The sequence below is a fragment of the Somniosus microcephalus genome, chromosome 21, assembly GCF_052327205.1.
Source record: "Somniosus microcephalus isolate GS21.2 chromosome 21, FLI_Smic_1.0, whole genome shotgun sequence".
NCBI lineage: Eukaryota > Metazoa > Chordata > Chondrichthyes > Squaliformes > Somniosidae > Somniosus > Somniosus microcephalus.
The window spans coordinates 25,832,673-25,848,218 of record NC_141007.1 but is presented as its reverse complement, the minus strand read 5'-3'; the positions used below and the strand labels follow the sequence as shown (position 1 = coordinate 25,848,218).

The 15,546-nt window shown below is 47.1% G+C and overlaps 1 protein-coding gene across 1 annotated transcript in view; it reads left to right on the top strand.

Moving 5' to 3' along the window:
* gsg1l2b (gsg1-like 2b) overlaps positions 1-15,546 on the top strand; it is a 249,779-nt gene that overhangs the window by 220,426 nt on the left and 13,807 nt on the right. The gene's annotated exons all lie outside the window — the stretch shown is intronic.

Here is a 15,546-nt window from a genome sequence, read left to right as displayed (position 1 = left end):
GGACGAATGGTCACCTGGACAAGTTACTGGATGGTGCAACTCTCCACAGGCAGTATTCCAGCTTGAGTCACTGCCTGCTCGAGGTAACAAACAGTAAGAGAAAAGCTGGAGAGCCAGAAAGATCCTCAAGAAAGGATGGTGATGGAAAGATAGAGCTGCACGCAAAAATAAACAGACATAGCTACACAGACTGATGGATGGAAAACCATATAGAGGGATAAAATATAAAAATAATACAGTAGGTAGCATCCTTTGGAAATTGGCATTATTTGGTGAAGCTGCCTCTTGAAGTGCAAGTTTGTGATATGGTGAGGGCTCTTTAAAAATAAGCAAACTGAAGCAAGCAGTCCGCCTTCCCCCAATCCCTCCTGCTCCCATGCACTGCTGCATTACTTCCCTTGCCTACTGCTGCTGTAATAGCCCCCATCTCATCCCTCACAGTTCTGCAACTGTTGCAATGGCCCCCACATCATCCCTCACACTCCTGCTATAGAGAGAAACAAAATAGGGGAACATGAAAAACAGAAAGGGAGAGAATAGAAGGGCAGAGCTATGCAAAAGGGGAGGAAGGGAGAAGAGAGAAGAGAAGTAGAGTGATGTGCCTTCAATAACCACAAAACTAGAAGTTATAGACTTTAACAAGTTGGCTTTTAATCACTAAGATCAGAGCTAACATCTCAACACACTGACTGGCTCGCAGGAATGAGTCATACAGATCCTGGGATCTTTATGCAAGAGAAGTCAGGGGCGGAGCCAAGAGCCAAGACCTGGAACCTTCCAGGTTAGTCAGGAAAGAGGAAGTGAAATTATACACCGTGTGGGGGAGGGTAATATACATGAGTGCAAAACGAATACAGGCAAGAACGAATACAGGCAAGACAAACAGATTTCATTACATTCACCCCTTCTTTAGATTTAGTCCATCGGGGTGATGTTTCTTAAAAGTTGGTATAAGTGAGTCTGTCAGGAGGTTTTGTGGTTCTCAGTGATCAGCGCAAAGCCGGTTGGGGTGCCTCTAGGGGAGTGGATTCTGGTTCCTCCGCTGTCCGGGCCTCCGCAGTGTCTTCCAGGTTATCTGCAGTGTCCTCCAGGTTAAAGTTGGGTATTGATACCTCTGGGCGTCCTGTCTCTTTTTGGTGTAGGTCTTCCTCGGGTAGTCTCTCATCGTTCTCTCCGCTCCCCGAGGGAGCGAGGTCTTTTATGGAAACAGTGTCCTCTCGCCCGTCAGATTATTCGATATAGGCGTACTGAGGGTTTGCATGGAGGAGCTGTACCTTTTCCACAAGGGGGTCCATTTTATGGCCTCTCATGTGCTTCCGCAATAGTACTGTCCCCGGAGACGTCAGCCACGCAGGTAAAGATATGCCCGAGGTCGATTTCCGGGGGAAAACGAACATCTTTTCGTGAGGGGTAGAGTTAGTGGCTGTACATAACAGAGACCTTATGGAGTGGAGCACGTCTGGGAGGACTTCCTGCCAGCGGGAGGTCGGAAGGCCTTTTGACTTTAAGGCTAACGTGACAGCCTTCCAAACAGTAGCATTCTCCCTTTCCACGTGCCCATTACCCCGGGGGTTGTAGCTACTGGTTCTGCTAGTGGCTATCCCCTTTGAGAGCAAGAACTGGCGCAGTTCGTCACTCATAAATGACGTCCCCCTATCGCTGTGTATGTAGTTCGGCATGCCAAACATGCAGAATAGATTACCGAGACACTTGATGACCATGGCACTGGTCATGTCTGGGCAGGGAATGGCGAAGGGGAAGCGGGAATATTCATCGATGATATTGAGGAAGTATACGTTACGGTCGGCAGAGGGAAGGGGTCCCTTGAAGTCCAGACTTAGGCGCTCGAATGGCCGTGTGGCTTTGATAAGGTGTGCACGGTCAGGCCTGTAGAAACGAGGCTTGCATTCCGCACAGATGCGGCAGGCTCTGGTCATTGCCCTGACCTCCTCGATGGAGTGGGGCAGATTGCGGGACTTTATAAAATGGTATAGTCGGGTGACCCCTGGGTGACAGAGGTCATTGTGGAGACCCTGTAATTTGTCCGTATGAATGCTGGCACACATTCCCCACGATAGGGCATCTGGGGGTTCATTAAGGGCTCCCGGCCTGTACATAATATCATAGTCGAACGTGGATAGTTCGATCCTCCACCTGAGTATTTTGTCATTCTTGATTTTCCCCCTTTGTTTGTTATTAAACATAAAAGCCACCGACCGCTGGTCGGTGAGCAGGGTGAAACGTTTGCCGGCTAGGTAGTGTCTCCAGTGCCGCACTGCCTCCACTATAGCCTGTGCCTCCTTCTCGACAGAAGAGTGCCTGATTTCAGGTCCCTGAAGGGTTTGGGAGAAGAAGGCCACAGGGGGGCACGGTGGCATAGTGGTTAGCACTGTTGCCTCACAGCGCCAGGGACCCGGGTTCAAATCTGGCCTCGGGCGACTGTCTGTGTGGAGTTTGCACATTCTCCCTGTGTCTGCGTGGGTTTCCTCCGGGTGCTCCGGTTTCCTCCCACAGTCCAAAGATGTGCAGGTTAGGTTGATTTGGCTATGATAAATTGACCCTTAGTGTTAGGGGATTAAATACATGTGGTTACAGGGATAGGGTGGGATATGTGTCGGTGCAGGCTCGATGGGCCGAAATGGCCTCTATCTGCACTGTAGATTCTGTGATTCTGTGATTCTGTGATTCTGTCTCCCAGCCTGATTGAGGGTCGCAGCTAAAGCAAAGTCTGACGCATCGCTTTCGACTTGAAAGGGAATGCTTTCGTCCACTGCATACAGTGCAGCCCTTTCAATGTCCTGTTTGATACTGGTGAAAGCCTCCCGAGCTTCAGCTGATAGTGGGAAGGACGTCGATTTAATGAGGGGTCGGGCTTTATCAGAGTAATTGGGCACCCATTGGGCATAATACGAAAAAAATCCCAGGCACCTTTTTAAAGCTTTGGGATTGTGTGGCAGGGGCAGTTCCTTTAGGGGGCGTAATCGGTCAGGGTCCGGTCCAATTACCCCATCTTCCACCACACAGCTGAGGATACAGAGACGGGTTGTGTTGAAGACACATTTGTCTTCGTTGTAGGTTAGATTCAGCTTTAGGGCAGTTTTTAAAAATCTTGCAAGATTTAGATCGTGGTCTTGCTGGTTGTGCCCGCAGATAGTGACATTGTCCAGATAGGGGTAGGTAGCTTGTAGTTTATTCTCGTCAACCATGCGGTCCATCTCACGTTGGAAGACCGAGACCCCATTTGTTACCCCGAAGGGCACTCTGAGAAAATGGTAGAGGCGTCCGTTAGCCTCAAAGGCGGTGTATGGGCGGTCCTCCGTTCTAATGGGGAGCTGGTGATACGCAGATTTGAGGTCGATAGTCGAGAAGACTCGGTATTGCGCGATCTGGTTGACCATTTCTGATATGCGGGGTAAAGGGTAGGCGTCCAGCTGGGTATAAATATTAACAGTCTGGCTGTAGTCAATTACCATCTGTTTCTTTTCGCTATTTTTAACTATGACTACTTGGGCACGCCACGGACTGGTACTGCATTCAATAATGCCTTCCCGCAGGAGTCTGTCCACTTCCGCCTTGATAAAGTGTCTGTCTTCCAGACTGTACCGTCTACTTTTGGTCGCTATGGGCCTACAGTTCGGAGCGAGATTAGCGAATAAAGAGGGCGGGCTGATTTTTAAGGTTGATAGGCCACAGACTGTGAGTGGCGGCTGGGACCCGCCATATGCTAGCGTGACACTTTCGTGGTGGCACTGGAAGTCCAGGCCCAAGATTACATTAACACAGAGTTCTGGCATCACGAGGAGTTTAAAATCCTTGTAGTCCGTGCCTTTTACAGTCAGTGTTACCACACAGTAGCCCAAAATGTCCGAAGTGTGGGGCTTAGCAGCCATAGCAATTCTGCTCCGTGTAGGGGTTACCGTTAATGAGTGCTGCCGTACCAGGCTAGGGTGGATAAAACTCTCGGTACTCCCACAGTCAATTAAACATTTCGTTAAATTCCCGTTTACCTGTATGTCCATCATGGATTTTGTCAATGGGTGTGGCCTGGATTGATCCACCGTGATCGAAGCCACTGTTGGGCCCTGGGCGGCCGTTGAGTCGGGAAAAGATGGCGGATCCCAAGATGGCGGCCCGCACGGCACGCACGAGGCGGTGACGGAGTTGGAAATCGGATTCCCCCTGCAGACTTTGCTATAATGCCCCTTTTTCTTACATTTGAAGCATGTAGCGTCTTTCGCTGGGCATCGTTGTCTGGGGTGCTTGGCCTGGCCGCAGAAGTAGCATTTCGGGCCTCGAGACATTGCCGCTGTAGTAGGACTCCTGGGTGAACTTCTGTGTGGGGACTCCGGCGGTGTAGAGCTGGTCTGAGACCTGGATGGGGAAGATGGCTGATTCCAAGATGGCGGCCCGCTCGGCGCGCACGAGGCGGTGAGGGCCGCATGGCCGGAAGAATAAGATCCTGGGATCTTTATGTAAGAGAAGAAGGGGCAGAGCCAAGAGCCAAGACCTGGAACCCTCCAGGTTAGTCAGGAAAGAGGAAGTGAAACTATACACCGTGTGGGGGAGGGTAATATACATGAGTGCAAAACGAATACAGGCAAGAATGAATACAGGCAAGACAAACAGATTTCATTACATAGAGGAAAGAGAGAGAAGAGGAGAGAGAGGACAAAGGAAAGAGAGAGAAGGAAAGGAGAGGGGGAGAAGGGAGAGAGAAAAGAGGAAGGAAAGAGAAAAAATGGGAGGGAAGAGAGAGAAAATGGGAGGGAAGAGAGAGAGACAGTGTGGGACAGCGGGAAAGGAAGAAAGGAAACCTGTTTTAATAAATTCAGACTTTTTAATTTCTTCCCATTTGATTTCACTGTGGATTCTGGAGGTCACTTCTACCTGTTCCAATGTGTAGGGACACCATCTGTGACAGAAAACAGCTGGAGCTGTATATTAATCTGATAGACATATTAATGAAACAGATTCCACAATATGGAATCAGGTCCCCTTGACACTTGCTTGAAATCACAGTGATACATTTCAGAACGGTAAATTAATCAAACTTTAGACTCGGACTTGCTTCGGGTTATTCCTTGCGCCATCTGAGCGGGCCTCTCAAAATTCAGAACACGAATGGGACGACAAGGATAGATATGGCCGATCACCTACTTGGAAACGGGCAGTACGTCTCCCTTTGAGAATCGCAAATGTTGGCAACACTGACTTAAGTAGAGAATCACTACAGCTATGATGTCATGTTTTTCTTTGCTGGTTCTTTAGATCAGAGGCTTTAGTTCCAAACAAGAGCATCTCCACTTGGTGTGTCCAGGTCCACAATGACAGTCAGGTATAGGTAATTATTCATCCTGTACAACAGATGGCGCTGTTCTAGGACTCTGCACCTAAGCTTGCCAATGGTTCCTTTGGCACTGTAGTCCACATTGGTACTACCTAATTGTTGCATTCAAGATCATGAAGAGAATTGGTAAAGTTAATGCAAGTAAATCATTCACCATGGCAACAGATTCAAATAGCGGGGGACCAAAGTTTAAAAGTAGGAGCTGGGAGGAAGAACATAAGAGAAGCCATGTTGGACTTTCATTGCACAAAGGGTAATAGAGTTGAGGATTAAGTTACAGGGAACGGGAAGGGAACACTACTGACGTCAATAGTACAAGTGGATGTGTTTGTGGAGGGAGAAGAGATTGAGAGATACAGCGAGAAGGTAGACAAATGGGGTTAGGATTTATCAGAAAGGCTTGTTGGGCCCAATGGCTTTTTCTTGCTGCTAAAAATTGTTTATGTTCTTATCTATAACATAGCCAGTGTAGCCCGCTCTGGTGCCATGTTTAACCTCATTGATTTCTTCACGTCAGTAACAAATCCACTTGAGACAAATGTTTGAAGAGCTGCAACAAGAGCAAAACATGACTCATCCAAAGATTCATCCACAACAGGGTCTGTGCAGTGATCTGCTTACATTGAAACGTTACGAGGCAGCCAGAAAATGAACAAATACATTACAGAGTCAAATTAAAACAAAAGGCAAATCACAGGTACAGTTACAGGAGAGAGACACCACAAGAAATATGGCACATTCCCATCAATGCAAAGCAGATTTGAGTGCACATCAATGCGACAGTGTCAGTAGAACTCTGGAGTTAGGTCCCAATGTGACTAGTGCACTAAAGCGAGAGATGCGAGACCAGCTATAACAAGTAGTCTCACACCACTTGCCGTTTGTATTTGATTTGGTACAATATTTATCCTTCAATCAACACCACTAAAAACCAGATTATCTGGTCATTATCACATTGCTGTTTGAGGGACCTTGCTTTGTGCAAATTGGTTGCTGCGTTTCCTACATTACAACAGTGACTACACTTCAAAAGTACGTCATTGGCTGTAAAACTTTGGGACATCTGGAGGCAGTGAAAGGCGCTATATAAATGCAAGTTCTTTCATTACGACTCAAGTCCAGTGTGAAGCTACCATTTTCAAAATGCCTAAGCAGTCCACAGGGCCTTTGGGGAACGAATGTCAATCCTATTTATCATTTCTAATATCAATCTTATTTATCAAGGTGTTAGGACGACGTTGATGCTCCCATGTTCGCTAACAACATTAAAAATTCGCCATCCAAAGAGCAACATTCTGCACCTGCCCAAGGATCTCCGACACCACTGAACTCAGTGTGAGGTGTAATAGGCAGTATAACTTGGGTCTGCTAACGGACCAGAAACCACTGAGCCACAGCTTAGTCAGTGCCCAGTCAGATGAGCTCAGGTGGGCAGCAGTGGGGGCTCGAGTGTTGGCCTTGGCTGCTGTAGGCTAGGGAATGAGGAAGAAACTTAGCCAGGGTTCCTCTTTCCTGATGGCTAGTCAGTGACACCCGCCCGCCCTTGCTGGAACGTGTGCAAGTGTGAATGCGAAGCGGGGACAGGCTTGGCTCTGCTGTGATGTTTCCTATGCTCAAATGGTTTGCTGGCAATCACTGTCTGAGAGTCAATATGTCAAGGACGGTCATCTGGGTAAGTGGCCATAGGAACCAGACTCTAATCACCTTTAAGAGAGGAGGAGGGGAAAAACTTGGCAAAATGAATGAGTTTTTGATCAATATGGAGACAGACTACAGAAAATATATATACAGGAAACTTTCGATTAACCGGCCCCTAAATAACCGGAAATGTCGGTTAACCGGCAAAATTCAGGAGTCGGTTCAGGTAACTTTTATTACTTGCACAGCAACAAATGGAGGAAGGCAAGGGTGTGGCTGCAGCTGTTGCTAAGCTACAGATATGCTTGCAACTTGTGGACATTGTTCTGAAGCTGTTGCTAAGCAACAGGGTTTGTTGCTTTATACGGAGCTCTCAGCTCCGTATCTTTTACGATAGCATTTGGTTATCCGGAATTTTTGATGAACCAGCACAACGTCAGTCCCATCCGTGCCAGATACCAGAAAGTTTCCTGTAATGGCCCAGAAATTCGGGTCGGAGGCTTCCCGCGGGTGCAAGCCTCCGACCTGCACTTACCTACCGCGCCGGACGTTGAGCTGTGGGCCCGCGTGGGATTCCGATCCTGGGCCTGCTCCAGCTGCCGGCGCGCAGTGCTTGTGTATCCCAGGGGCGCAGTTAGTTCGAAGCATCCCCTGGGATCACGTGGGCCATGGAGAGCCAATGGTAGCAGGGAATCTGTATTCATAGATTTGACAGGAAGACCTGTCAAATCTATGAATACAATTCAGCCCCAAAACATCACTAAAACTTCAAATAAATTTTAAAAAACATCATATTTTTAAAATAACTATAAATTACATAAAATAACTATAAATTACATAAAATAACTAGTTTAAACAATAATTTAAATTTTTGAAAAAATTAATTACAGTTTCTAATGGGGCTAAAAATAAACTTACCTTTCTTTAAAGTATTTAAAAATAATAAGCCTGTGGAAAAAATGTTTTAATGTACTTAACTCACCACTTACCTTGTTAAAAGTAGGCCTTGCGACTGCTTTTTAAAAGCGTAGCTCCTGGAGACTTACCCTCCTGGAGAAACCTGCAAAAAAAACGGAAGTTCCAGGCGTACGCGCTGCCTCTCCGGTGCACGCGTTCGACCTGTGAACCCCTTCCTTTAAGGGAACAGAAGTTACGGTTTCCCGCGCATACGCAGTGCATGCACGAAACCGGCACTTTCGTTGGGCCTACACGTGAGTACCCAGCGCGTACTCATCCGTGGGGACCCGAATTTCTGGCTCATTAAATATTATATACACACACACATAGATACAGAATTATGCACACACACAGCTATACATAGACACACACAGGTACAGATATACAAGTACGTGCCTGCGTGCACGCACACACACAGATACATATACACATGCACTCAGATATGCACACGTGTATACACACACATAGATACACATTCACACATATTGCAACAGACAGACAAACACACACATTTAATGGAAGCACTTGCAACAGTATCCAATTCACTGATGTCAGACGGTGACCACTTCTTTTTCTCGTTAACTAAACAGACATTTCTCAGACAATGGTTTCTAAGAAACTACATTAGCTAATAAGATTGAACCCATCAGGATTAAATACTTTACAGTCAGAGTTTTCCCCTGTATAAAAGGTTACAGCTACGTGTACAGCATCAAAATAACAACTTGTATTCATTTCCATGGAAACTATTCTACTAAGTGCTTAATAATATGGGTGATTTTCAACTAAGTGTATAGTTTTGCAGTCCGTGCACACAGTTAATTACAGATTCCAGTCTCGTTTTTTCTTTCAAATGCTTGTGTTAACGCTTCCCCAGCGCAAGGATGAATTTGATCACCCAGCCAAACCCATCACCGGGAGCCTCCAAAATTATACCTTCGGCAACCCCTTCCGTGCCTGGGGCATAAGATGCATCAAAGACTGTCCCGGTCGGCCAAAAACTCCGGGCTTCCAATCAGTCGGCAAATTGGGCTTCAGAGCTGACTTTCAGCAAATTACAAAGAGGTACTGAAAGCCAGAAAGAAGAGACAAAGGGCTAGATTTTCAGTGTGCCGTGAGGCGGGCATTCAGGCGTGCGGGGGAGGCAAAAATCCCGAATTCGGGGGTCCCGACACCATCCCGCCCAAAACTCGCCTCCACGTAAGTTTCAAGGGAGGCGGGTACCCGCCCCGCACTGGGACTCGCCGACCCGAGGCGGGAAGGGATTAGTGCCAATTAACTGCCTGTTAATAGTTTTTAGCTTAATCCCTATTTTGAAGGGCGTCGTGTGGGATTCCCGACGGCTCCAAACCATGCCAGGTTAGAGCAGGCGGGCCATCGGGTTGAAGGACTTGGAGGGGTCGCGATGTCGGTGTTCAGGTGAGTGATGGGTGCATGATGCAAAGGTAAGTGTGTTTGGTGTGTCTAAAGTGTGTAAAGAACTTTTACTTACTTGTATTTACCTTAACAGCCTTTCTTCCTCTAGACATCGGGAGTCCATCATTCAGCCGGAACTGAAAGCTGAACGGCTGCGATCTGTCAAAAGTGACAGCCTTCAGCTTTCAGTGCCGGTGACAGTTCTAACTGAGTCTGCGTAGAAGGACACAGGTTAGAAGTCAGATTGTCAGGGGTCGATTTTCCTGGAGTCGTCAGGCAGGGTTTCAGGCATGTGGGGGGGGGGAAATCCCGAATTTGGGGGTCCCGACACCATCCCGCCCAAAACCCCGCCCCACGCAAGTTTCAGGGGCGGCGGGTACCCGCCCCGCACTGGGACCCACCGAAACCAGGCGGGAAGGGATTAGTGCCAATTAACTGCCTGTTAACAGGTAGTTAACAGGCAGTTTTTAGCCTAATCCCTATTTTGAGGGGTTTTGTGTGGGATTCCCGACGGCTCCAAGCCACGCCAAGTTAGAGCAGGTGGGCCGTCGGGTTGAAGGAGTTGGAGGGGTCGCGATGTCGGTGCTCAGGTGAGTGATGGGTGCATGACTGCAAAGGTAAGTGTGTTTGGTGTGTCTAAAGTGTGTAAAGAACTTTTACTTACATGTACTTACCTTAACAGCCTTTCTACCTGTAGCCGTCGAGAGCCCATCACTCAGCCGGCACTTAAAGCTGAACGGCTGCGATCTGTGAAAAGTGACAGCCTTCAGCTTTGAGTGCTGCTGAGAGTTCTAACTGAGTCTGTGCAGAAGGACTCATGTTAGAACTCAGACTGTCAGTGTTTGACAGCTTCAAACAGCTGTGAAACACTGATATTTCATCTGTCAAGAACTCTTGACATATGAAATTTCAGTCTGTGACGTCACCTGTTGCCGGGTGGCCGTTAATTGGCCTGCTGAGCCCGAAAGTTGTAGTCCCGCCTACTTCCCGACAGCTTAATGAAAATCCAGCCCAAAGTGAGGGGAAAAAAAGGTTTGAAAAGCTCAGAAGGTGAATCGTAGTGCACCGAAATAAGACACAAAGAAATGGAAAAGAGAAAATTACATAGAATAGGGGAAAATAGGGATGAAAGAGAGAACAGACTGTAAAACAGGGGGCGATTTTGGCCAAATACTTTAGGTGCTAAAGAGGTGACCAAGATGGGGTCTTAAGCTGCAACGCCAGTTTAGCTCACATTTCGCGCAAGACGCCATCTTGGTAAAGGAGTTGAAGTCAGCGCTATGAATGCCCAGAAGATCGTTAAGAGGCTGATTGAGAATTAAATTGCCTGCGAGTGCTCATTAAAGAGGCTGCACAGCATTTTGGTCGATAATGTTTCATTTAATGACCTCTCCTAACCGCGACCAGCTGAACAGGAGTGAACACGTCATTGCTGAGATTATCGAGTGCTACTTAAAGGTATATCACCTGTTACTGTTCACTTGCTGCTGGAGGTTTGAAGAGGATTTTTGAAACAGGTCAGGAGACTTTCTGGGACATTTTGTCAAGACTTCAGCAACATTTATTCTGGAAATTCTCTGAGAACTTCACCTAAAAAGTGAGCGCTGTGCTACACCACCATATTGGACACCTTATAGGAGTCACCAGGAGAAAGGGATTGTTTGGTCACCGGCATCTTGCTAGGGGTTCCTCTTTAGTCTGCAGGAGGAATGGGAGGAGGGCATGAGGCCAGGCAGAGCAGCACCATCTGCTGCAGGAGAGAGGGAGAGGAGAGCAAGGTGGCGTCCTTCCCCCCTACGAGTTCAGGACATCCCTCCTCCTCTGGACCTCCTCCACCAGGACTTCCAGTGCTGCGTCCAAGAACCTGCGTGCCCTCTACCTCGGTCCATGAGCCATCCTGCAGCTGTGTGTCAGCCAGAGCACTCCACACCTTCAGTGGAAGTGGGTGCGAGGAGCCCACATGTACTGCCCCATGAAAATTGCATCTATTGCACCCTGCAGGTGTCTGTTTTAGCGCCTCAGGGCAAATTCAAATTATGGTAATCAGCAATTAGGGCCAAAATTGGATGCTAAATCCAGACTTTCAAACAGCGGTGTCTTATTAGCACAGCGCCCATTTAGTGCCTGTTTTCACCCTTTCACCAAAATAATCCCCTTACTTTTTAATGAAAATGGTGTTTGTTTTAGTTCTGTAGAGTTAAAGCCCTGTAATGAAATGACTCAATGTCAAGCTAGTAAAGAGTAACTTTGCTACTGTATTTATTGATCAGTCTTTCAATGTCACAGTGAGTGAGCTGCAAACCCATGAAATCATTCAGCCCGTGGAGACTGTCGTTTCCCTGGACCTGCCGACAATTTGAAGGCTCACTGTTAAAGAAAGAACTTGCATTTAAACAGCATTAAAAACAGAAAATGCTGGAAACACTCAGAAGGTCAGGCAGCCTCTGTGGGGGGAGAAACAGGGTTAACGTTTCAGGTCGATGGGGGGAAAAATTCGGTTGGTTAGCGCCTCCCGTTAGCACCTCCGGTGGGTGCTAATGGGGCGCTAGGAACTTAGCGCCCGAGCGCGGCGATTTTAGCGCCGCTCGTGAAACTGACCAGTCGTTTTGTGGCGATGCTAAACACTACCACCACAATCTCCTGCGCCCGCAGATCGTGATGTCAGTCAAGCGTGCAACACCCCGGTGGCGCCCCAGACCGAATATTGAGTCTCGCACCCCCCCCCGCCTTAGCGCCTGCCGCTAGGATTGACAGGTAGAAGGGAACGTTTTCAAGTCAGGAAGGGGCTGGGGGAGCGCTATTTAAAGGCGGGCGCTTCCTGCCTTTTCTTGTCGGCAACATTTTTGGCTTTAACGCTGTTCTAAGGAGGTTTGGCCCTCAGCACCACTTTTGAGGTTCCTAAGTGCTGAACTCTTTCCGTGGGCCTATCCATTAGTGCTTCCAACACAATTGCTTTCGAGGTCTCTCCAGGCCGAGATTCAAGGCTGCAATGAGCAGGGTACGGCTGGCCAGCAAGATGGCCCCTCCCCTTTAAGAACTGGATGGCGCCAGTCTGTCTGCCTTCCATTTTAATTGGCATCGCCTGAATTCGGTAGCGTTCTGAGGTAGCGCCTCGCTCCACGACGTTTGCGCCTTAAGACCGGTGTGTAGCGCCTGATGTAGCGCTCAAATCACCTCCAGGGGCGATGGAGGCGAATTTTGCAGTCAGAGGCGATAATTAGCGCCGGCCGCTAAACTTTGCGTCTGGCCGATATTAGCGCCCCAAAATGGACGATACCAAATTTTTCCCCTATGATCTTTTATCAGAACTGGAAGAAGTTAGAGATAGTGTCCTCAAACCTGTTGTTCCTGTTAACCGGATTACTGAAGGAAAATTTACCTACAGTTGGGACAGAAGCTAGCTGGAATAATTGCCCTTCATCTAATTTCTGTGGAAATCGAAAGCTTAGCTCCCAAAATAGGAGATTGTCATCAGCCCTGGCACAAACACCCGATACCAGCCTCCTGCTGATTTCTGTCGGAGAAACATTCAGGAGTCGTGTTGGGCTTTCAGTTTAATACCATCCCAATGCATAAGCTCAACGTAGAAAGCCCTTATTAGCTACAATGCTAAATACAGAGAATCCACTTCATATTTAGCCTGGGAGGATAAAGTTAGACTTGTGATGAGCTGCTCCATTGACGTTTTCACATAGAAAGTACAGTAAGTTCCAGATGGGTTCGCAAACATGTCACAAACTGTGAGCGTCAAAAGAGTTATTGTGTCACGATGGAGTATCTGATCAAAGCTCCAGCTACACTCGAGTTATTTGTTGCCAGTTTGCATTGCGCACCCCGTTGACAAGTACAGAGGTATTTGTTCTGAACATCTTTCAAAGTGATGAAGCCTGACTTTCTGACCATCTGGGCTGTCCATCAGCTTGGTATAAAACACCTGATGCAAATTGCCAGCTGATTTCTTTTGGAAAGGACAATCTGGTGCATTAATGGGGCTCATAATTTAACACCGGGTAATGCATGGATGGAAATCAGGCAGTCTCACTACTAACCCTGGGTGACTGCACACTAGCATAAATCCAGGCAGCTCTCAGTATTAACCCTGGGAGATCATACATGAACTGAATTCAGTTAGCTCCCTGCATTAATCCCAGGAGACTGCGTTTGGATTGATCCCAGGCTCAATATTAACCCTTAATGGTCACTCAGAGACTGGATTCAATCACACACAATGCAATAGATTATTCTCAGTATTAACCCATTGGAGATCACACACAATGAAAGAGGCTGTGCTCAGTAAGAAAGAACCTGCATTTATATGGCACCTTTCATGACCACAGGATGTCCCAAAGCACTTCACTGCCAATGAAGTACTTTTGAAGTGTCAGGCAGTGTAGTACAGGAAACATTTTTTTATCCGGCACGGACGGGACCGACGTGGTGCCGGTTCATCAAAAATTCCGGATAACCGAACGCTATAGTAAAAGATACGGAGCTGAGAGCTCCGTATAAAGCAACAAACCCTGTTGCTTAGCAACAGGTTCAAAACAATGGCCACAAGTTGCAAGCGTCTCTGTAGCTTAGCAACAGCTGCAGCCACACCCTTGCACAGCAACACATGGAGGAAGGCAAGTAATAAAAGTTACCTGAACCTACTCCTGAATTTTGCCAGTTAACCGACATTTCCGGTTATTTAGGTGCCGGTTAATTGAAAGTTTCCTGTAATGTAGTGAAACGAGGCAGCCAATTTGCGCACAGCAAGGAATAACAAACAACAATGTGATAATGACCAGATAATCTGTTGTTTAGTGATGTTGGGTGAAGGATAAATATTGGCTAGGACTCCTCTTCTATGAAACAGTGCCGTGGGATCTTTTACATCCATCCGAGAGGGCAGATGGGACTTTGGACTAACATCTCATCCGAAAGGTGGCACATCCGACAGTGCAGCGCTCCCTCAGTACTGCACTGCAGTGCCTGTCCTCAAGTCTCTGGAGCGGGACAACCTTCTGACTGAGGGGCATCAGTGCTACCCACTGAGCCATAGCGGCCACCAGTATTAACCTTTTAGAGATCACACAATGAAATAGAGGCAGTGTTCAGTATTAACCCATTGGAGATCACACATAATGGCCCGGATTTTTGTGGAAGGAATAACGGTGAGGTTATCCATTTGTAATTAGTAAATCGGACATCAACTTCTGGTCTCCACACATGTTCAGTTAAATGCAGAAATTGGGAAGTTGTTGTCCTGCCCTGCTTTGCCCTGCTCCTCCACATGCTTTGCTACACCAGTACCTCGCCAAGAGACTCGGTATTCACATAGATGCAACGGTGGGAAGTTGGATCACTTACCCACTAGATACCCACTAAATAGACCAGAAAACAGTAAGGCTTGTCCATTCAAGTGCAAGTGGTTTTTCTAACAGCGTGGTAAGTCTTAATTACTGCCAAACAACCTCTCTGGCACTGAAAATTTACTTTTTTAAGTGTGGAATTCCTTCAGATTTTAATTATTGTTGGAGGTTTAATTTTTTTTTAACTTTTTCTTTCTGTCTGCTTTTTTTCTGTCTCTTAATCAGATCTTTCTTTCCCTCTCTTTATTTTGTTTTCTGTGCATGATTTTACATTGAGTTGAATATTCTAACTTACACTTCCTGGTTTAGACTCTGCGTGCCTCAGTAAGGATTCTTCAATCTGATTGGTTAAGCAGACACGCCATTGCATGGCCTATTCACACAGGTCCCAGATCCCCTATAGAGGGCGCCGCGCTGGTTTGGCTCTCTAATTACCACAAAGCACAGAATAAAAGCTTTTAGAAAGTCTGTTGGCAAGTGTAAGTATAATGAATGGCGAGCACTGTTCGTTCGCCACTGACCGCAAAATCCGGGCCAATGAAATAGAGATAGTGCTCAATATTAACCCATCACACACACACACAACTGAATATAGGTAGTCTCAGCATGAACCAGAGCAGTAAGTTTTGGCCAAATCTCGGGTGTGAGACCTTCATCATCAGCCATGTATATTTTGAGGTGTCCACTAATGCTATAAGTATAAACATGGCTGAAAGCAGCAGTCTGCATTTGTCCTGAGTTGGCCAAATGATTTTATTGTATTCTTCTACACTGCTCTTACTCTCTTTCCATATCTCTCTTCTTATCTATCTCACTCTTCCCCACTCTGCTTTT